General features: G+C 35.8%; 1 pseudogene; it reads left to right on the top strand.

Annotated features, from left to right (window-relative positions):
- LOC131904738 (uncharacterized) overlaps positions 1 to 24,178 on the top strand; it is a 155,933-nt pseudogene extending 131,755 nt beyond the window's left edge.
- The last annotated feature ends 785 nt before the right edge of the window (positions 24,179 to 24,963 follow it).

Raw genomic sequence — 24,963 nt, 5'->3', positions numbered from 1 at the left:
ACAAATAACAAAGAGAATGAAAATGGAGAAGTAGCATACAGACTATGGATATTATGAAGTTTATCAAAATAAGGGAATGAAGTTGGCTTAGGACAATATTACATTTTACTTGGGTTGCTGGTTTTTAAAAATGGCATCAGGAAGAAACACCATTAGGCCAATGAGTATTTGTCCACTGTACTTAAAGTTGGAAAACAAGAGAAGGATATAGTTGAAATACCTCTCAGCAAAATGATATTTTATGCTAAAAATGCACTCCTCCCAAGGGAAAGATCATTGGAGAGAAAGTCAAGAATATCATGTAATAAACTATGACTGCACACAAAGAGAAGAGAAATAGGAATTAGTAGAAATTCCTAAAATCAGAACAAGGTATCCGTATATCTCCATGCCACAGAATCTTGGGAAAGTCTATAAAGATGGTGAGAGAAAGAACTTGTTATAGGCTGTTAAGTAACCAAGACACAGCTCTATGAAAGGCACTGAATAACTGTCCTGATGAAATGTTAAGAATGTTCTTATGTTAGCTGAAAAACTAAAGGACTCTATTTTATACCCTGAATGAAGTTTATCCTTATGTGAAAAGTTTGAGCTTTTGCTTATAGGAAAATCAAAAACAAATAAAATGAGGTCTGGCTGTGAATATAAAATCCAAGATGATAAATTATTTATACATAATTAAAATGAACAAATCAAGTGAGAAGTGATCGTTCACACATACCTAGTAAATAAATAGCAGGTTATGTGGGAACATAGGAAAATATATTATAAAAACAAATGCTATTCAAACCAGTAGCAATTGACTTAAGTCCTTTGTAAATATTTAATTACAGATTTCAGAGAAATTTCACATAAATTTTATCAAAACAGAGTAGGGTATAATTATGAAATGTATAAAATGCAGAGTAATTATATATTTGAAAGAAATGATAGCATATATTTTCTAAAGATTGTTTCACATACCATTTGTTTGTTTGTCTGTCTGTCTTGAGGCAGGGTCTCCTGAACTCCAGGCTGACCTTATACCCATTATGAAGCCGAGAATGACCTTGAGCTCTTGATCTTCCTGACATTATTTCCTAACTGCTAGGATTATAGACATAGCTCCCCATACCAGCTCAAATACCTTTTGTAAAATAATATACATTTACATTGAATCTCTGGCAATTATCTTGTTAAACCCATGTGATTTGTTTACCTCTTTCACTAAAAGTCTTCAAAAAGACTTTAAGTGTTCTTTACAATGGACAGCATGTCTCTCTTAGAGTCTTCATTAACTTCAGTGAGAAGTCTGTAGATTTCACTTATTACACCAAAAGCATAATTAGAGCATCAGAAAATGAAACACAAGAGCAAATTATTGCTCTCATGGGAAGAAAAGTTAGTGGCCCAAAGTATAGGAAATGTCATTAGAAAACCTGTTAATATGTATTATAACTGAAAAAAAATGAATAAACATCAATAAAGAAAAGAATGCAATCAGTCACTAATGGACCGACTTTTGGAATTACTACATTTTTGGGATTCAATTATGTTTAATTGTTATTAGCAATCTTCATGTAAGATAAAAAATTAAGGGCCACTTAAATATAAAATCTCAGAGTATTCAAATAATGCTTATTTACTTTATGAAATTGTTATAAATCTATCTATACATTTTAAGATGAAAATATACTAATTTTAATAAAGAAGACCAACTAAAGAAAACCATGTAGAAAATAATGCTATGCCAATAAATTATTATGAAACCAATGTATAGGGAATAGAAAACAGTTTCACATAGACAAGTCTCAAACTTTACATGGTAGCTCACTTACTATTATTTTGGGACAGGAAAAGAAAGAGGTAGGAAGTGATATTCTCATTTTAAATTATTGTATTTTTCTGTCCTATTGCCATGATAATACACTATGACCAAAACAACTCTTAAAAAGTAACATCTAATAGGAGGCTTGCTTACAGGTTCAGAAGATTAATCTGGGGAGATAGAGACAGAATCAGAGACAGAGACAGAGAGACATGGCCATGGATGGGCTTTGCATTTTCTTAAATTAATTCATTTTTATTTTATGTGTATTGATGCTTTGCAATGGGTGTCAGGTCCCCTGGAACTAGAATTACAGAGGGTTGTGAGCTGGCATGTGGGCGCTGGGAATTGAACCCAGGTCCTCTGGAAAAGCAGTCAGTGTTCTGGAAAAGCAGTCAGTGTTCTTAACCACTGAGTTATCTTTCCAGCCCCAAATTGTGGTGGTTATTTATTTATTTATTTATTTATTTATTTATTTATTTATTTATTCATTCATTCATTCATTCATTCATTTTTACATGATGGGCTTTGAAGTTGCAAATGTGGCAAACTTTCTTCAACAAGGCCACATCTCCTAATCCTTTCCAGAGAGTTACAGTAACTGGGGACCAAGCATTCAAACATATGAGCCTTTGAGGGCCATTAATATTCAAACAACCACAGTATGTCTACAGATCTCCAAGAAGATAACACCAGTATCCCTTGCTAAATTGTGTGTCATTTTTCTCTAGGCAGTGCATGGTATTGGCCCAGATGCTCAGTAAATCCCCATTTTGTGTATGTACTATAATTTCATTATTTATTCATCAGTTGAGTTTCCAGCAGTAGTATTGCTTTGTATTCCTATTTTTGGCTCTCAGGTTTAGTCTCAAATATTTTATTTATTTAATCATTTTTGGTTATTATGAATGGGATTATATCTCTGATTTCTCATTCAGTATACTTATCTGTGAAAGGCTATTGATTTTGTGTATTAATTTTATATTCTGCCACTTCAATGAAAATGTTTATCAGTTTTAAGAATTTTTTGATGAAGCATATGGGGTCTCATATACAGAATCATATCATCCTCAATGAAGGAAAATCACTGTAACATCAATGGGTATGACTTGCCAGGACGGTAGTTAATATAGCTCACATATTTTATAGTTGGGTAACATTGAAAATTACTGGTAGTATTCACAGCAGCTTTTAGCACCAAGAAAGCTATCAGTCATGATGAAGCTTCATGATTACTAATGACTTGATTTATCTGTGACTTGTTTTTACTATGTTGCTGTTTTCAATATGCTTTCTCTGTTTTGGATATTTACTGTTTTAACTATACTATGAAAAATGAAGTTTCTTTTTCTGGTATTGTACCTTAGCTCAACTAACAATTGGTTCTGCCTAACTAAAGAGTACCTTCTGTTATTATTCTTTTAGGAATATTTTCTATGCTTATAGAATTATATGCATCACTACTATTCCCATAATATCAGATTTTATCCCTTCACAGTGACATGTATATCTTGAAATCTATAATTGCTCCTTTTTTCTACTTAGTTCTTGTTCTTGGTAAACCATTCAAATTCCTCCAACTTGTTTAGAATGGACATATTCTGCCCTCTACTCACTCCAGTCAATTAATGAGACTTTCTAAAGTTTTTAATTTGACTTATAATTTTTCTTTTTCACATCTTGCATAGGTTTTTTTTTTAGTATTTATGACTCTTTAGTTGAATTGCTGTTTCATTTGCCACATCACATCTTTTCATTCTGCTGTTTGTGTCCTCATTCAAGGTTTATTTTACTCTTTTATTTCATTTATATACCTATAATCATTCCTTTGTGTTCTATACCTTGTACCTCTAATTTGGTGACACAGGGTGTCATTTTTCTAAGAATTGTAATTATTTGGTAAGTTGCATTGCCTTAATTTTTCATATTTTCTTATATTATTACATCATGATTTATATATCTGGCTTTGTTTTTATTTATTCATTTAAAATTTCCATATAATATATTTTGTTTGTATCATTTTCTGTTACCCAACTCATGCCAAATACTCTCTTTGTCCCTACCTACTCAATTTCATTTTCTTTGTTTCTCAAAATAAAATAAATATTAAAAAAATGAACCATCAAACCAACATCACCACCAACAACAAAATGAACATAAAAAAACATAGAGACTCTTCTGTGTTGGCTAATGGTTCCCAAGAATGAGTCATGCCCTGGATTGTGGTTAATATAACCAGTATCACTCCAATGGAGAATATTGTTCCCTCTCTCAACCGGTGTCAATTACAGATAGCTTCTTGGACAGGAATGAAGTTTGTGACCATTTCCCTTTCTCTGTGCTGGGATTTTGTCTGGCATAAATTTGTTGATATCCTGTGCATGCTGTAACAGTTTCTGTGAATTCATAAGTGCATCAGTCCTGTTGTATCTGGAAAATACTATTTTCTTGGTTTTATCCAGCAACTCTGGCTCTTACAATCTTTCCATCTTCTGCTTTGCATAGATCCCTGAGTCTCTTGACAGAGACACATGATAAAAATATTCATGTAAGGCTGAGTATTATAAGATCAATAATTCTCTGCACACTGTCAAGTTATGGGTCTCTATGTTATTATCTACTGCAAAAAGCTTCCATGTTTGGAGGTGAGTAGTGCACTGATCTATTGTTATGACAAAATACCAGTATCAAGGCAATGTATAAATGTGAGAGCTTAATTGGTTTTATTATTATAAACATAAAAGTCCATGATGGAGAAACTAAGGCACAATGGTGGGAATAGCTGAGAATATACTTCTTGATTTGTAAGAAGGGTGAAGAGACAGAATATACTAGGAATGGTGAGAATCCTTTTATTTTTTAGTTATTTTTCATTTTATCATTACAATATAGCCACATTACTTCACTTCTCCCTTCAAACCCTTTTCTATTCCCCCTTTCTCTTTCATTCCCCTTCTTGTGCTCTTTCACATCTATGGCGTCTTGCTTCATTCAGTGTTATAACATATTAAATATATAGATATATCATGCTCAGAATGTATAATGTTATTTGTACGTATATTTTCAGAGCTGACCATTTGATTGTGGTTAGCTAAAGTTATGTGCTCTTCCATCAGGAAGAATATCTCTTGTTATCTCATCATGTAAACGTCTCTTTACATTTGGGACTATTTACCATTCTCGAGACATTGAGACCTCGGGGGATGGATCCCATAAGTGAAGGGGACTATAGTTTCATGCAATAGCCAACTTTATTCAGAACACCAGACAAATAATACTCTCAGGTTTAAGAGAAATCACATGAGTAAAGTTTTCAAACGCTCAAGTGGTACATCATCATAAAGACAAGCCACATATGGCAAAGACATGTTTTTTCATAGAGGCACATAAAGGACAATTTTAACATTTAATTGAATAACAGTAAGAAGCAATAATGAGTAATCTGAAGTAAACTCAGTCCTATCTACTATACGTTGGAGGAGCATGAAAAGATATTTCAAAAACAAATATGTGTTTTGAAGAAACATAAACTGAGGTCGCAAGATTCTTATCTTATTTTCTTGGAGTTTTCTCACAAGCACTCAGAATTCTCCTCACACAACTCCATTCTTGGACCATTTTCTGACATGAGACTATTATAAAAAGACAAAACCAATAAAAATGCTGTGCTTTGGAGTCTAGCCCCAGTGGATATATGTGGAAAACAACTACACCCAAAGTACAGAGATAATTGTGGAAGAATGGTCAGAAGGACTGTAAGAGACAGAGGATTAGGGAGTTTTCTGTAAAACAAAAAAAAGACGTTTTGTTTTTTAAAGCTCAAAGCCTTCCCATACGTTGTGGGGGTCATTCGCATCCAAACCACTATAGGTTTATCAGTGTTCCTTTAACAGTTGCTAAGTTCATTCAGCAGAACAGTAGAGGAAGACTATCCCCTAGGGCCCATCTTGGCCACATGAATGGTTTCTGGTTTGTGTTTCATTTCATGAAGAAGGCTTAAATCCAAACGAAAGGTAGTTTGTTATGACCATTTCATTTGTGCCACAATTACACCATTATTTTGCAGGGAAGCCACACTATTATAGCTTGTGCGATTCATATCTTGGTAAAATTGAAGGCTGCTCTTCTCCTCCTGTAGAAAATACACAAACTCAAGCACTTTAAATATTACTTAGTAGGTGGGGGTGAGAATATGAGGAAAGGGGAACAATTATTCATGGCTGTGGGGAGAACAAATTGCTACAGCCACTATGGAAATAAATGAGGCAGTTTCTCAAAGAGCTGAAATTTGATCTACCACAAGAACCACTTTTACCATTCGGGTATATACCCATCCTGATACACAGGCAGAGAGAAAAAGCTTGGAACTGGTATCGTTATTTGCAACCTCAAAGTCTATATCCAGGGACATACCTCCTCTAACAAGGCCACACCTACTCCTACAAGGCCAAGCTCTTAATATTTACAAAACAGTACATCAATTGGTGTCCAAGTGTTCAAGCATATGAGCATATAGGGACATTGTTATTCAGAAAACCACACCACTTCTCCTAATCCCAGTTTTATTCAGTTGCATGTAGTTCTTTTTGTAACACAGGTCTCATGGGCTCTTCCCTGTCCGTTTGTCATTTTCTTTGTTATCATCCTTTTTCAGCTCACTTTTGGGTGGTCATGTTGCAAATTTAGGGGTATAGCATCTGATGTTATTAGGAGATGTGACCTCATAGCAAATTCCTTGATTCTTCGGCTCTTAAAATCTTCCCACCTTCTCTTCTATGTTCTTCTCTGAGTCTTAGGTTGAGGAGTAGTTTGTAAATATATCCATTGGTACTGGATCCACACTTCTGTATATTAGTTGGTTGTGGTTTTCTGTAGTGGCCTCTATCTATTAGGAAGGGAAGACTCCATGATGGTTGGTGAAGACTATACTTATTTATGAGTAGTAGAAGGACAAATGTTTATAGACTGTTGTTAGGAATATACTGGTTTAGTACATAGGTGGTTGTAGATTCTCTTCTAATAACCATGATTTCACTAGCACTGAGTATTTATCTAGGTTTCCAATGCCAAGCATGATCTCCCTTTTCTTTAGAGAACCTTAAGTCCAATTAGAGAGCTATTAATTACCACCAAAATATATGTGCCAATATTATTGTACCTATAGGGTAATTGTGCCATGCTGATCTATTGTTGCTTATAGATATCATATCTGGATATGACTATTGGTTACCTTCTTCCTTTAAAATCTTTTAGGGCCAGGAATGTAAGGGAGAGAACATTCAGGTCAGTTCCAGCTCAGATGTCTTTGAACCCTATTTCTGAAGTGCATGTTGTCTTCAGCCACAGAAACTTACCTTCCACGTCAGGGGAGTGCAGAGGGCAGCAACAATAGGCTGTATGTCTTGGCAGTCTATTATACAGCCATGGCCAGTAACTAACAAGAGAGTTTCTCATCTCTGTTATTGTTTTTTTAAGGTGGTCTTTGGCTTTTGGGGGGGTTATACCAAGAAAAAAACACAGATAACACTTTATTAAAACTGTATATGTATATTAATATACTTAATTTGTGTACTCTAGGGAGTTTTGATGAATAATGGGTAGTTTGATTCCTTGGGGCTTTTTCAGCTATCCATATTGGTATTTTTCCTGCCTCCCTTTCTCCTATATTTACCTTCCTTTCTCTTTACTAAGGAGCACCCCTTTTTCTTATTTTTATGATCAGTTTACTTGGACCCTGCTGTTCTCTTCTCTATTGCTACTTAACCTCCTACGCTGGCAATGGTCCCATTTTATTTCCTGGCTTCTGTAGTGAACGCAGACTATCTACTCATGTCTGAAGACTTGGAACTCAGAGCTTCCAATGAGAGAGAACTTAGGTAACGTTTGTCTTTCTGAGTCTGAATTATCACACTCAATATGAGTTCCATCCACTTACTTGCAATGTTCCTGGTTTCATTTTTCTTTCACACTGTATAATATTCCATAATGTAATCTTCCCATGTCTTCTTACACATTCATTAGGACATTTAGGTTTTTTTTTTCCATTTCCTAACTATTGTGAGCAGAGAAGCAATGAACATAGTTTGCAAGTATCTCTAGAGTATGTGTTGAATCCTTTGAGCATGTGCCAACAAGTTGTGTGTCTGGGTCATATGATAGAATCTCCTCTACCACTTCTTGATTTTTTTTTCTCATTGATCATTGACATTCTGACTGGAGTAACAGTGGCACTCTGTAACTTCAGTGTAACTGGTGGGACATAAGCCAACAAAGATGCTATGCTCTGTACTTAGATTTTAATTACTAGCTGTAGATGTGGAAGGGATGTAGTGTGGGTAAGATTGGATATAAACAGAGTTTCAATTTGGAGAAGAAAATAATTTGAAGCAGGAAAATTATCCCGGAGGGGGAAGTTTGGATGTTGTTAGGAGTCACATATTTTTCAGATTGTTTAAATTATGGAAAGCTATAATTAATAAATAAAAGAAGGAGGAGACAGAGATTGGAGAAGAAGGAAAGGTGTTAGAATGAAAAGAGAAGTGAATGAGGTGTGGGTAGAACGCAGAATGCCTCACAGTAGACTTGGAGGAAAGCATATGTAATAAATATAAAACCTAACAGTAATATGCAAAAAAAAAAAAACAGAGACATCATGAGACGTGTGCAAAAGTTGAAATGAAGTAATAGAAAATAAGAAAGAAAAAGAAAACTTACGGATGTGTGAGTTTCTGGAACAAGTATACTAAGTTTAAAGTGAACTTCTTAGATCCCTCCAGCTTGAGCAGGCTCCATTTGCTGTTTGTGGGACTGGCCTAGGGAAGTCTATTAGTTTATGCGGCATCCATGTTCTACAAATCTCAAAAGAATATTTATGTGGTAGCCTTATTTTATCGTATTACAATTATTTTATTATTACCCCTTAGAAGCATGTTTATTTTCTAATAAAAGATGGAAAGGGTGTGGATCCAGATAGGAGAGGAGATGGGGAGTCACTGGGGGATAGAGAGGGAGGGGAAACTGTAATCAGAATATACTATATGAGGAAAAAATTCTGTTTTTAATAAAAGGAAAAATATTCTGTGGCAGAGTGCTTGGCTAGCGTATCAAAGCTTTGGCTAGTATTCAGCACCACAAAACAATAATGACATCAAGAATAAAATATGTTTAGGATGTTTCAATGACCCTTGCTTGAAACTTGTCAGCTGATCTCCTTGTGTTTCAATGTGTTAGCCGCAAAAATTGAAAATATGCTCAGCAACCTGTTTGACTTCAGAATGTTAACTAAAAATTCTTGCTCTAAATTGTGACAGTTTTGAATGAACTCATCAAATTTTTTAATAAAGCCTACCATAGAATTTGAAAAAATGAAAACCAAACAACAACCAAAAAAAAAAAAAAACAAGCAAAAAAATAAAGATAACCCAACTGTGCTTGGGAACTGCCTTCTCTTGATACACTAGTAAACCTTTTCAGGGATGGGCAGCATAATTATCCACTTATTAAGATGATGTACTTACATAACTCAGCAGCCACTCCCATGCCAGAGTTGCTTACACATCTTGACTGATAAGCCTGTCTATTTTTCAGAGTTTTAACTCAAAATATGTATTTTTTCTCACACACTTTCTAACCCTTCTTTTGATATCAGTGCAAATCCTAAGAATACTTGCTCTTGTACCATGCACATTTTCATTTCTCTAAAGGCCATGTAGATGCTTGCCAACCCACACTGCTGAAACTATTTGCTTGGCCCATAACTTAAAATGTTCCACCTTTTCCTCTTGTCCACACTCCTCCTCTCAGTGGCTGCAGAGATGTACAACTTGCCTTTCTTGTTATTTTTTATCTCACACTCTAATAAAATGGCTCAAGCTTCCTTGGAGTATTTTAAAAAATTGTTTTATTTTTGATACTGAAGACCCATGAAACTGAATTCTAAATCCCTGGTAACATGTTGAAATATTGTCTAACAATGTTTCACAAATAAATTTCCACTGTGGATTCTTTTAGAATCTTCTTTAGCCTTTATGTTTAAGATACAATCCAACTTGAGTTAGTTGTTCTGTGTGAGTATATAAAAGTTTGACTTTTATATAAAGTTGATAAGAGTAAAATACTAATATTGATATTATTTAACATAATTGGTTAAACTAGTTTTCATTTATTATTAACACTCACTCAATTTTGTGTCTTGAAAACTTCCTAAAACCTGTTAAGTCAAATTGCTTTCCATGTAGTCTTGGCTGTATGATCATCTACTGGAGCATGTATGAAATGGCAGGGGCCATACCCTTAAAAAAAGTAACTCTTCCTCTCCCAGAAACAATCAATTACCAGTATCTTCTCAGCTAGGTATGTGCATTCCACCTGCCCAGTCTGTGGTGGAATTTTGTCTGATTTGGGCTTTCACAGGTTTTGTCCATGCTTTAACAATGACTATAAGTTTATATGTGAAGCTGAATTGTACCTGGAAAATACTGTTATGGATCCTCTGCCTCTGGATCTTACAATCTTTCCACCTTAATGGTATCTGGGCCTTAGGGGGAGTGGTGAGATGGAGGTATCACATTTAGGGCTAAGAATACCACAGTCTTTTATTCCTGACACCTTGATTAGTTGTGAAACTATATTAATTGTCATCTATTGCAACAAGAAGCTTCTCTGTTGAGATTTGAGAGATGCACGGATATGACTCCATAATAAGTCATTAGATAGATGTTGGTTTAATACTATGTCTTCTTAGCAGAACACTAGTAGTCTTTCTTAGGGTCCATGACCTGCCTAGCCATAGGTTCTGCCCAAATTTATGTAATTAAAAATGCATCTTCTTTTATTCTTGCTTTTTATAAAAGAATTGAGGTGATGAATATAGAAACCTTTCTATATTTTAATAGTTTTGATCAGATCTATTTCAATTTGACAAAGACTGGATATTATATATTCTTCTTACTCACTTGTAATGTATTCATATGTACATATACTTACATATAAGACAGAATATGCCTATATGGCTACATTAATGTATATATCTTAACACATCAATCAATAGCTGTGATTATGGATTAATAGAAAACTATTTAACATCTTTATATTATTTCTTATATGAAGATAAAAGTAATAATTCTACTGTAAACTGAGATGATAACTAAGATCTATATTTTTCATTTTTACAGCAAAAATTTCATACAATATATTTTGATATGCTTTTCCCTCCCCAAATTCTTCACAGATGCTCCCTACCTCCCCACTTACCCAACTCCATACCCACTTTTTCTTCTTTCTTTTTTTAAAAAACAAAAAAATGAACAAACAAAAAACTCATAAGAAACACACACACACATACACACACACACACACACACACACACACACACACACACACATGCGCGCGTGCGTGCGCGTGAACAAAAACCCAAATCAGAAACCAAAATACACAAACAATGAAGATAATTAAATTTCTAAGGGAGCATCTCAGTTCTTTTCTTGGATATGCTGTCATCCATAAAGTGTGCCAGGACCTGCTAAATTTGTTTTAAATTTGTTCAATAGAATTTTAATGAAAACTTTAGTTATGACCTTAATTCAGGCTTTGATTTAAGGTTGGAAACATCAGAATTGCACATTGTGTTGTTCAGGGTTAGAGTCTGCTATAGTATATCAGATGGTAGGAAGTCTTCCAGGATTTGATATGACTAACTCTGATGTTTTGTCAATGTGAGACTGCAACATAATGTCAACATCAATGTTGTGGGTATAAGATTTTACTGCCTTGGTTTTCATACTTTGTAGTTTTATTAAAACTTGTACCTGATGAATATTCTTGATCTTTACATGTACCACATTGCCTTTCTGGAGATACTAGGAGCACATAAACGGGAAAACTCATATCTAAACAGCTTTCTGATCATTTGCTTGTTTGCTATATGGGTAGCCATTAGGAATAATGAAAGAAATCCTGTATTTGTTGACCCACTTCTTTTTTCTTTCATGCTGTGATGATCCCTAAAAGAAAGTGGAAAATGTGCTGATGCAATTACAGGTTCAGGTAATATCTATAGGAGTTTAATGCAATTCCTTTTGCGTCTAAGGATATAAGCCTCTCAGTTAATCACAGTTTGAATTATCCAACTGGTTATTGTAATTTGTTCTTTTCCATGGATTTTTTTCTTCCTTTGTAATTATAGAAATAAAAAAGAGTTGCTCAGTGAACATTTACATTTTCACTCAAAATATAACAGCAATTCTAATGCTGATTTGAAACACAATCCTATTAAAAACTAATAACAGTATTATAATTCATTTTAAATTGGCATAAAATAGAGTATGTGATATTTTCCATACATGTGTACATTGTATAATATTTAAGTCAGAAAAATATGTCTTGTTCAAATAATTATCATTTCGTAATGAAATGGCTAAAGTGAAAATAAATATTTATGCTACAGGTGATGTCATGTTAAAAACAGAAAGACTGAGGGCACTAGGAGTGAGAAGAAAAGGGGCTTTTAGCTAAGGATGGGATAGCAAAAATGACCAGATAAGAGGAAAGGATGGTGCTTTGGAAAAAACAACGAAGAGAGTCACAACAGGCTTCAGATGGCTCCCATAAGTCTCCTCTTCCTTATTGAAGTATACAAGACATTGTCACCCTTACCCATATTGTTGTATCTAATTAATGTTATTGAAATAAACAAAATTTCAAGAATGGACTGTAAAGTAGCATCCATCTATTTCAGGAAAGAGACCATCACAGGTTATTACATTAAAGAAGTTAAGTATGAGACAACAGAGTACAAACAGCAATATCTCTTCTTAACTCTCTTTGTTGATGAGCAGAATTACTGTTTTTTTGTTAAACACCCTTAAAACTAAAGTTGGATTGTTTCTGCTACATCAGAAACCAAATCAGCATACTCTAGCAAAGAGTATGAATCCCCAAAATCCCTGTCATTATTATAATATCTTTCCTATTGCTTCTTTGTTGTCTCTTTTGTGGGGATGATAGGAGAAGGTACCATAAAAGTGAAATCCATATAATGTTACTTTTATGTATATCATTTCAAAGCCAATCTGGAACTGGAAAACCAACTGGTGGTGGGTGTCTAACATTAAATGGACTCTGGAGGTCTGAACATGAATGGACCCAATAGACTCATATAATTGAATGCTTGGTCCCGGTTAGTAGAACTGTTTGAGAAAGATTAAGAAGTGTGGCCTTGGTAGAGAAAGTGTGTGACTGAGGACAGGTTATGAGTTTTTAGAAGCTCACATCATTCCAAGTCAGTATTTTTTTTTTCTCTTCCTTCTACTGGTGAATAAAATTTTAAGTTCTCAGCTACTGTTTCAGTGCTGCTACCTGCCTGCTATTATGCTAACCGCCATGATAATAATGGAGTCACCCTTTGGGCCTGTCAGCACCAAAACACTACGTTACTTCTTCTGCAAGTTTCCCTAGTCATGTTGTCTCCTCATAGCAACAGAAAAGTAAGCAAGACATTGGCCGAGCAGGTTGTTTCTGTGTCTTTGTGGGTGTAATGCAATTATATTTTTATTTCAAAGAGAATATAAAAATCTAGCACACCATGATTTCAGGAGAAAATGGTCCCCTTCTCTCTTGTATATGCTCTCTGACTCAAAGATATTCATAAAAGTATTAAATTTCACAATGAAGGGCCATTAGGCTGCTACCTATCTTGGGTAAGCCCACTGCAGTTTCTTCTTGGAGTGTTTACTTTGTTTAGGTTTGTTTCTGTAGCTCTGCTAAATGAAATTCTATCTACATTGGTTTCGCCTTAATTCATTCCTGTAAGAAGTCAAGGGAGTAGGAAGGGGAACTGTGGGCAGGATGTAAAACAAACAAATGAATGAATGAATGAATGAATGAATGAAAAAGGAAGTTGCATTAGCACGTCCACTGGTATTTCCATTCTTCAGGTCTTCTTTAGCCACCCATTTTGATGATACTTCATGGATGTAGTCTAATATTTCAAAGGCATACAATCTCTCTCTCTCTCTCTCTCTCTCTCTCTCTCTCTCTCTCTCTCTCTCTCTCACACACACACACACACACACACACACACACACACACACACAAGTGAAAACAAAACAAAACAACAACAACAAAACCCTTTTCCTCTGACTATCACTATCACTATTATTATTCTTCTTCTATCACAATGATTTTTTTCAGCCTTAATAGTTAGAATTGTATTGTAGATGCATCCAATGGGACTGGATTATATTAACTGTGCATTTGATCAGCTTTGGTTTTCTGGTATTGGTCTCAGTCTGTGGCAAAGAGAAGTTTCTTTGATGCAGGGTGAGGACTATAATTTTCTGGTGTTATGAAGACAAGTATTTGGAATGTAATTAGGTTTTATGCTTGTGTAGTAAAGCAATGGTTACAGATTCTCCTACGAAGAGTCAATAATTTATTAGTCCTAGGCAGCTGGCTAAGTTTTGGGTACCAGGCATAGGATCCTGTTGTTAAGCAGGTATTAAGTGAAATTAAAGAGTTGTGATTATCACCAAGTTATGTATCCCACTACTGTATCCTTGGGATTATAATGTCATGCTGGTCATTGATGTGGTTCATAGGTACCATATCTAGAGAGGAACTGCTAGTACAGTGAGACATAGTTCTCAGGGATGAGTCTTCCAGGTCTGTTCCAGCTTAGAGCACTCTGGACTCTGTAATTAAAGTGTCACTATCCTGTTGTTTTCAATACTATGGCTATATGATATATTTATTTGGCACAAGAATGATAATCCCTCCAGCATTGTTCAGGATTGTTTTGGCTATCCATAGTCTTCTGTGGCTCCTATTGAACTTTATGAATTTTCTTTCAATTTATGTTAAAAAAAAAGACATGGGGATTTTCATAAGGATTGCACTGAATCTTTAAAAAAATATTTCTTTTGGTAAAAGGATCTTTTATATGATATTAATTATCTATTCCATGAACATGGAATGTCTTTATATTTTCTGCTATCTTTCTCCAAATTTTCAGAGGTTTAAAGTTTTCATTGTAGAGGATCTTCACTTCTTTGGTGTGGTAGTTTGAATGTAATCAGGCCACATAAACTCATAGGGAGCAGCACTATTAGGAGCTTTGGCTTTGTTGGAGTTGGTATGGCCTTGCTGGAGGAAGCATGTCACTGTTGGGATAGGCTTTGAAGTCACCAATGCTAAGCTACACCCAGTGAGACAGTTTGCTTCCTGTTGCCTGTGGATCAAGATATATTAACTTTCAGGTCCTTCTCCAGCACCATGTCTGCCTTCGTACCACCAAGTCCCACTGTGATGACATTGGATTAAACCTCTGAAACTGTAAGCCACCCAATTATTTTTTTTTTTTTAATGAAAGGTTTCTGGTGTCTCTTCATAGCAATTGAAGCCTACATAAGCCATTTGGTTAGGTTTATTTGTAGATGTTTTATTTTCATTGAGGTTATTGTGAATTGTAGTACACCCATCATCCTTCATTAAGTTTATTGTTTGTGTTTAGAAAAGCTATTTATTACTGTAAGTTGATTCTGTATCCTGCCATATTGCTGAATTTGTTTATTTTTCTTTAAGTTTTCTGGTAGAATTTTGGGGATGTTCTCTATAGTCATGTATTCTCTATTACTTTAATCATAATGTGTGTTAGATTTTATCAAAGACCTTTTCTACATCTCTTGAGATTATCATGTGAATTTTTTTCTTTAAGTTCATTTATGTATGTATTACCTTTATTGACTCTCATATGTTAAATCATCCTGCATCTCAGGGATAAAGCCAACCTCATCATATTGTATAATCCTTTTGATGTATGTCTGTATCTTATTTTCATGTATTCTATTAAATACTTTTGAGTCTATGCTTATCAGGCATATAGGCCTATAGTTTCTTATTGTTGTGTATTTACATAGTTATTTATGAGTGTGATATTTTAAAATAGTTTAGGTAAAATTGCTATATATGTTTTTTAAAAGTTTGGTATAGCTCTAGTTTGGATCTATCTGGTCCTGGACTTTTTTAAGTGTTAGTCTTTTTATTACTATTTCAGTCTTCTCATTCATTATAGATATGTTTAAGTTATTGAGTTTTTTTTGGTTTTGTTTTTGGTTTAATTTTTAGAGGTATAGTGAAATCTAGAAATTTATGATTTTCTTTAACATTTTTTCTGGCTTTATGTTGTGCAAATTTTTAAAACATTCTCTTCCAGGTCATTCTCTTGTCTCTGCCTTCCATTTCACCATAGGAGTACTAGGAGATATATAGTGATTCAGCTTTTTACATCAGTTTCAGGGATGGAACTGAAGTCAGGGTTATAGAACATGTGATTTTACCTTGCTGAGTCATTTCCACACCATATTCTAAGTAGTATTTTAACAAATTAAGAAAATGTAGGCAGGTCACTTAATTTGGCAAAATAGTCCTTGATTTTGAGCAAACACATAATATGTCTTCAAAAGACTTCCTCATTTTCCTTTAATAAGCAATTATTCCTAATGTTAATTTTTTGAAAAAAATTCCTTCCTAATTTGTGGTAAATATAGAATGCTGAAAAAATATACGTGTGTGTGTGTGTGTGTGTGTGTGTGTGTGTGTGTGTTTCTAAATATTCTAAAGCACGCTATCCAATGTCTCCCAGGATTAACATAGTTAAATAAATAAGTACAAAAAACATACCAAGAACCTCAGCACCACCCCATGAAGTGTATCAACATGAGAGAATATATATCAATCTCTTGTTAGTAGGAATAAAAAATTTAAAGAACAATTAAAGAGAATTCTCCCTACAAAAGCATGCACATTGTAAATTCACTGAAAGTAATGGAGGTTACTTTGTAGTAGCTGAAACTATAGATATAGCAGCCTTGTGACTCGAGATAAATATATCAGCACAAAGTGGTATGTGTGTGGTAAATACAGCAACCAAGCAATAGCAGCACAAATTATGCAAAAGAACTACTTCAATCAAGGAAGGCAGATAGTGAAAAGAAATCACTAACACTGCTCATTGTTAGACCTAGGAGACAGCAAGTTAAAGACAAGGAGAAACAAAAGTGGCAGGATCATTTTGAAAAATTAATTATTAATGAATGAGGTGAATAACCCATGTAAATATTTATCAAACGGATGGCTTTCCTAAGGATTAGGTCATCATCATTAGTCTAGTATTACTGTATCCTGCACTCTGCTCATACAGAAATACCAATATGCAGAAGTGGTAGAGTTGCTAGATAATGTCTATTAGGAAGCCCCGAGTGATAGGAAAGACAAGGAATAGTTTGGAAAAATGTACTGAAGACAATTTTGAATGCATCCAGCATCATATATATGTGAAGTTCTTTGTCACTGAATTTCTGAATAGGGAAGCTGTTATATGGACAACAGGTCTTTACTACTCTTATTACTATGATGGCTCTCTTTCAAAGCTATCCTGAAGTCTTGTCTCCTACAAATTCACTGTCAATTAACCTTAAATATCAGTGGGATAATTAAGAGACAGGAGTTTTGGAGTAGGAAAGAAAGGGTATTTAATATTTTGAAACAGATTGACAGCTATTCCTTAGGCTCCATAATAAGCTAGCAAGTTCCCAGGAATAGAAATCCCAGTTTTGAGGGGTGTGAAGTAAGGTGGATGGATGGTGGACACTACTGTGACAGAAGATTCCTGACTCTTGCCATTCATGTTAGATTAGCTGGTTTTCCACGGCTGTGAAAAGACATCATGATGAAGGCAATTTATAGATGAAAAGACTTATTGGGGGCATGCTTACAGCTTTAGCAGGCAAGTCCATAATAATGAAGGAGGGGAGCATATCAGCAGGCACAGAGAAGTATGGAGCAATAGCTGAGAGCTTATGTCTGTTCCAAAAGAGAGAGAGAGAGAGAGAGAGAGAGAGAGAGAGAGAGAGAGAGAGAGAGAGAGAGAGAACACAAATGGAAAGGCCATGGAATTTTGATACCTCAATTTCAACCCCCAATGATATAACTCTTCCAAAAAATTCATTCCTCTTAATCCTTCCCCAAAAGTTCCATCAACTGGTAACCAAAAGTACAAACAGATGAGCCTGTAGGAAGATCCTCATTCAAACCACCACATTTCAATTCCTGTCCCCCATGGGCTTGTAGTCTTATCATAAAGGAAAATACATTCTTTGACTCCAAAAGTTCACATAGTCTGTCTCAAGGCTTTAAAGTCCAATGCATTTTCTGAGACTCAAAGCAGGCTCTTAATTGTAACTTCCTATGAAATCAAAACAAAAATGCATACTTTCAACTTGCAATTACAGAGAATATACATTACCATTTCAAACAAGTGGAATAGGAGAATAGTGATGAAATATTGGACCATAGTAAGACCAAACACCATCAGGACAAACTTCAAATCCTGTCCTACAGCAAAGGTCTTAGATGAATCCTCCCTTCTACCTTTGCACACTGCAACACACTTACTTCTCTGTCTTTTGCTGGTTCCTTTCATCGTATGTAGTTGTCCTTTGCATCCATCACATAGTTCTGGCATCACTAACATTTTGTGGTCTCCAGTGATATCCATGCTTCATTTTCACAGCTTTGTACAATAACCTGACCTGGACTCCAAGCAGGGACTTCTCTGGCACACAAATGTCTTCAGAGGTTTTCATTACTGGAGGAGGAAGGTTACACAATACCTTTTCTCTTGTTATCCTTCATGACTCTAAAACCAGAAGCACATGGGCAATGTTGCCAAGTTTTGCTATCTGCTTGGGATAACCCCACCCACACCTTATTGAATTACATTTTCATAAGTTTTGATTTGTTGATGCTTTCCTTTGTTGAATGAGCTTTCCTTTTGAAATATAGGAGCTTAGCTAGGTAACTCCTTCCCCTGAAGTCATCAATCCCTTCAATTTCCAACCAATTGCTTCTTTAGACTTCTTATATCCTTGAACACAAGACTTGGCTCCAACATATATACTGATGCTCTTTATTTTCCTCCTCAAACTAGTTTGTATATCTTGTTGTTCTGATTGCTCTTTTATTTTTATTATAGCCTTGCATAAAGTAGATGATTTTTAACAACTGTATACAGTCAAAAACTAGGCTGTCTTGAAATCTTCACTACCAATGAAATTAGTTTAAAACTCTTCAAGTTAGCCTCAGGAAGATTCTTAGTTTAAAGGCAAAAAACATCTACATTATTTGCCAAAACATCACAATAGTTTTTAGTCCAGTTGTTAATATAATTCCCCAGTGAAACCTCTTGAACTTGGGCTTCATATTCCACATTGCTCTCAGTATTATGTATTCCAAGATCATCATATGATGATCCATAAAGCTCTGTTTACAGTGTTCAAATCACTTTCCTTGTACAAAGTCCGAGGATCTCATACATTCCTACAAAAAGAAAAAAAAAACCATGGTTAGGTCTCTGTAGATGAATAATCAAAATTATTCCTATGTGTATATAGAGATTCATTCTATCAATTATGTGTATCCTAAATAATACATATTTTGGTACCAGAAGTGGTTCTAGAGCATCAGAAATATAAGAATGAATTTTTAAAGTATCTAATATATGCTTTCCAATTTGACAACACCTACAGTTACTAAACCCTCTCCAGTTGCTAAAACCTCTCCTAGAAGCTCATAGAGTACCAAAAGCACTTGGTAAGAATTATTTTACAAACTTAAAAAGAAAAATGCATTAAATTATACTGATTCACCAATGTGTGAGGCAACAGATTTGGAGATTGTGTAACTTTTGACAATTTGTGGAGAAATAAGAAAAATGATGATGCTGGTTGGCTGCTAGCATTTCTGCATCAATTGACAAAGGAAAAGGATGAACTTTGTGATAAAATTAACCAACTTCCAGCATCTCAGAATATGGTAAAGGACAAAAATGAACTCAGCAATAAAACTGACCAGCTCCAGATGTGCATAAATTGTCTAAAGTTTTCTGAGTGTGCCCTGGAAGAGAATGTGATCTACAGAAGCCATAGAACTCGAGTTGCAAAAAAATCAAACTGAAGCCTTGATTATAATGTTGGCTTAATTATAGAAAAAATCTGTGCCCCAGTATTGGAGGGTGGTAACAGTTAAAGTATTAATTGGTAAAGAGTGGGATACTGTAAGTTGAGGGACATATGTGGGAGGATTCTATTGAGGCTGATAATTCTGAATCCTAGATACTCGAGGGTTTATCTCACCTGAGATGTAGCCTGTCCATTCTCAGCAGAAGATATACTCCCACTCCTACCCAGTGAAATTTTGTTTTTTCTGCCTTTGATTGATAAAACTATCCTCTATTTTCTACAATACCAGTAGTGACTTTCTCTGAAGAAAATGCCAGGAAAGATAATACTGGTTTCCCTTAGGGTCCACCAATAATTGTCTCTAGACCTATAACCAGTTTCCTAACAGGGAGATAGAAAGTGCAGGCCAGGAGACTCTATCCCCTGATGACTTGAGGTTGTGTCAAGTTGACACCCAAAACCAGCCAGTACATGGACCCACTGAGTAGATATTCAAGGATTAATATGGAAGCTCACACATTTTAAAAAGGTGACAAAAGTTTGTTTGAATGGCTAGTCAAAGCATTTGTCCAAAGATAGCCTACTGAAAAGGAGTTTGAGATAGCTGGAATCCTTGGCTTAGTATTGATGAAGAAATATTTTTTGTTTGTTTGTTTGTTTTGGTTTTTCGAGACAGGGTTTCTCTGTGTAGCTTTGCTCCTTTCCTGGAACTCACTTGGTAGTCCAGGCTGGCCTTGAACTCAAAGAGATCTGCCTGGCTCTGCCTCCCAAGTGCTGGGATTAAAGGCGTGTGCCACCACTGCCTTTAATTTTAAGGCTCAGGGAAATTATAATACTACTGTGAGCACACTATGTAAAACTTAAGCCCCCTCAACATGAAGGTCCAAAAGATATTCCCTTCAATAATAGTAAAAGACACATAAATCATAAGAGGGGCTCCAGCACATTTGAAGAGTTCTGCTGCTACCCTTTCCTTGTGCCAGACTTTAGGGTTAAAAACACTGCTTCTCAGTTGGATAAATTAAATGCAATAGATATAATTGGTCCCTATAATTTCAGGGTCCAGGTGAAAGTACTGAATTTCCAAAAGCAAGGTAATAGTAGTTACTTTAAAGGGGAGCAAAGATAAAGCAATGTCCATAATGCCCTAATCCATAATAGGTAGCACAGACAAAATGATTTTTATGGTGATGTGACTCATATGAACCTTTCTTACTGGATAATGAATCTTGGTGTAAGAAGTCTACTGAATTTTTGTTTTATTTGGATAAAAGGAAAATTTTCTTATACAAGTAAAATAAAGACTACATTGTATCATGATGAAAGGAAATCTCAGACCATGAAACAATTTTCAGAACTGAGCTGGTTTGCAGACACAAAATCTTTGAATGAAGGGATGGCCAGGTTCTTCTGGGGATTGACAAAATACCCAAATATTTTACTGTTAAATTTTCTGCAGTCCTTCTGCAGAGGGCCTTACAGGTTTCTACAAGGATAACTCTACATGTGTGGTAAAAAAGCAATCAGGCTTCCCAGGGTCCATTAGAATTCTGGATTGTGTTCAAATTCAGAATAATTTCTGGAAGATCCTAAGAAATATTGTGGCCCTATAGTTAAAGTAAAGGCTTATGGAAGTCAGGTGATTGGTAGAACTTTAGCTGACTCACAGTATGTCCAGTGGGTCCCTGAAAACATCTTGTGGTTATTTCTCCATTCCCAGAATGGTATAAATGGCACAGATATATTTAGAAGTTGGCATAATTCTCAAATTGATTCCTTCACCTATCAAGCAAGGGCTAGAACAACTGGACAGCTTTTAGAGTTGTCTCTGCTAGGGAAATTAGTGGCTGAAAGACAATAATACATCCCTGTAGAAATTGCACAAATTTGTGCCACCATAAAGTATTTTAAAGATTCAGGGATGATGGTTCCTACCACATCTTCCTTTACCTCTCCACTCTGGCCAGTGCAGAGGACAGGTGGATCATGGATAAAGATGGTTGACTATCAAAAACTCAATCAAGTGGTGACTCTGATTAGAGCATCTGTACCAGATGAATTGTCTTTACGTGAACAGAATAACACATCTCCTGGTACAAGGTATGCAGCTACTCATCTGGTAAATACCTTTTGTTCTGTACTTGTCAGTAAGAACCACCAGAAGCAATTTGCTTTCAGTCTGTAAGGCCAGCAGCATATAACTTTACAGTTTTACCTCAATGATATAGTAATTCTCTAGCCCTGTGTCATAAATTAGTTCAAAGGGATCTTGATCGTCTTTCACAAAATATCACAATGTTTCACTATATTGATGACATTATGCTGACTGGATGATGTGAGTTTGAGGTAACAACTATTTTGGACTTGTTAGCAGATATGTACATCAAGGTATAGGGAATAAATCTACCCCAAATTCAAGGGCCTTCAGCCTCAGTCAAATTCTTAGGAGTCCAATTTTATGGGGCACGAAGATATATTTTTTTAAGGTGAAAGATAAGCTATTGTACCTGGCCCCTCCTCCCCCTAAGAAGGTTGCCCAACTATTAGTAGGCATATTTTGATTTTGGAGACAGCCCATTCCTCACTTGGGTATGTTAATCTGGCTCATATATCATGTAAATCAGAAAGCTGTTAGCTTTGAGGGGGGCCTAGAACAGGAGAAGGTTCTTCAACAGGTCCAGGCTGCTGTGTAGGCTGCTTTAACACTTGGACCATATGATCCAGCAGACCCAGTGGTATTTAAATGGTCAGTGACAGATAGGGATATTATTTGGAGACTTTGGCAGGTCCCTGTAGTCTGAATCACAGTAGAGACATCTGGAATTTTAGAGCAAGGGTCTACCATCATCTGCAGAAAACCATTCTCCCTTTAAGAGACAGCTCTTGGTCTGCTATTGAGTCTCATTGTAAAATGAATTATGACAATGGGATACCAAGTTACCATACAATTTGAGCTATCCATCATGACTTCAGTATTATTTGACCCACTAAGTCATAAAGTAATCATTTATCAAATGAAAGTCATGATTGGGCTCAAGCAGGTCCCAAAGGCACAAGCAAGTTACATGAAGAAGCTGCCCAACTGCCTGTGGTTTCTATTCCTGTTACAATGTCATTTGCTGCCAAACATGCACCTGTAGCCTCATGAGGTGTGCCCTATGACAGACTGACTAAAGTAACAAAGACTAGGACCTTGTTTACTGATGGTTCGGCAAACTATGCAGGCACCACCCAGAACTGAATAGCTGCTGCATTAAAACCCTTTTCTGGAAAACAACAAAAAAGCAAACAAACAAAAAACAAAAACAAAACCAAAAAACCCTTAAAGACATATGAAAAAAGAAATCTTCACAGTGGGTACAACTTGGACATTACACATGGGCATATATTTCATTTGGAAGGATAAATGGACAGAAGTGTGATTTTTCACCGACTCATAGTCTGTAGACACTGGATACTGGATAGTCAGAAACTTGGAAAAAAATGATTGGAAAATTAGTGAGAAATACATCTAGAAAGAAGTATGTGGATAAATATTCAAATGTGTGAAGGATGTGAAGATACTTGTGTCACATGTAAATGCTCATGAAAAGGTGATTTCAACTGAGGAGGAGTTCAGTTATGAAGTGGATAGGATATTGCACGCTGTGGACAGTTAGGCTCTTTTCCCAGCCATTCTTGCCATTTCCCAATGGGTCTGTGAACAAAGTGGCCATGGTGGCAGAGATGGGGCTTATTCTTGGGCTTAACAACATGGACTTACATTCACCAAGGTTGACCTGGCTACAGCTGCTTCTGAGTGGGAAATGTGCCAGCAGCAGGAACCAGTGCTGAACCCCAGATATGTCACCATTCCCCAAGGAGACATGACAGCAGGTTGACTGCATTGAACAACTTCCTCCATGGAAAGGACAATTCTTTGTTCTCACTGGAGTAGATAATTATTCTGCTTATGGATTTGCCTTTCCTTCAAAGAATGCTACTGCCAAAACCACTATCCATGGACTTACATAATGCCATAGATAACATCATGGTATTCTATACAGAATTACTTCTAACCAAGGAACTTAGTTCATAACCAGAGACATACAACAGTAGGCCCACGATCACGGAATTCACTGGTCTTAACACGTTTCCCAATATCCTGAAGCAGGTGGCCTGATAGAAAGATGGAATAGCCTTTTGAAGAAACAGTTACAGGGCCAATTAAGTGGCTGCAGACTGGAGAACTGGGGTAAGGTTCTCTAGACTATAGTATGGTGCAGTTTGTCTCATAGCCAGGATCCTCTGGACCAGGAATCAAGGGGTCAAAATGGGAATAATTCCACTCACTAGGATGCATAGTGACTCACTATGAAGAGTTTTCCTTCTTGTTCCCACAACCTTAAAATTCTGCCGGCCTAGAAGTTTTGGTTCTGGAGTGGGGAATATTCCTGCCAATAGACACAACAAACGTTCCATTGAACCTGAAGCTCAGACTTGCCCCCTGTCACTTTGGGCTTCTTATACCCTAAAGCCAACAGACTAAGCAAGGAATAATAGTGTTAGGAGGGGTAACTGAGCCAGATTATCAAAAGAAAGTTGAGTTCCTTCTCTACAATGAAGGGGAGAAAGATTATGTCTGGGGTATAGGAGATACTTTATGGCATCTCTTGGTGCTACCATCTCCTGTGATTAAGGTCCATGGGAAACTACAGCCACCTAATCTAGGCAGTATGACAAAACCCACAGAACCTTCAAGAGTGAAGGTAGGGGGTCACTCCTCCAGGAAAAAACCTGCTGATGTGCTTGCAGAACATGGAATAAATACAGAATGGGTGGTAGAGGTAGGTAGTCATAAATAAAAGTTAAAAACATGTGGCCTGTTACAGAAATGAGGATTCTAGTTGACATGAGTGTTTCTGTCTTATTTTAAGAGTGTGTTTGTATAGATATTTGTATTTTCTTTTCTTAATTTCTTTATTATCAATTAAGATAATATGAATATCATATTTAAGTTTGAGAGATTAAAAATGCACGACAATTAGGGTGTTTGGCTATCCTTTTACCAGAGTAGGTCAGTTCGGGATTTCTCTCAACCATTGCCAGTAGTCTATTGTGGAGGTATCTTTGTGGATTTCTGTGGACCTCTCTAGCATTTTG

This window comes from Peromyscus eremicus, chromosome 2, assembly GCF_949786415.1.
Source record: "Peromyscus eremicus chromosome 2, PerEre_H2_v1, whole genome shotgun sequence".
NCBI lineage: Eukaryota > Metazoa > Chordata > Mammalia > Rodentia > Cricetidae > Peromyscus > Peromyscus eremicus.
This window is presented reverse-complemented; position numbering and strand designations above follow the sequence as displayed.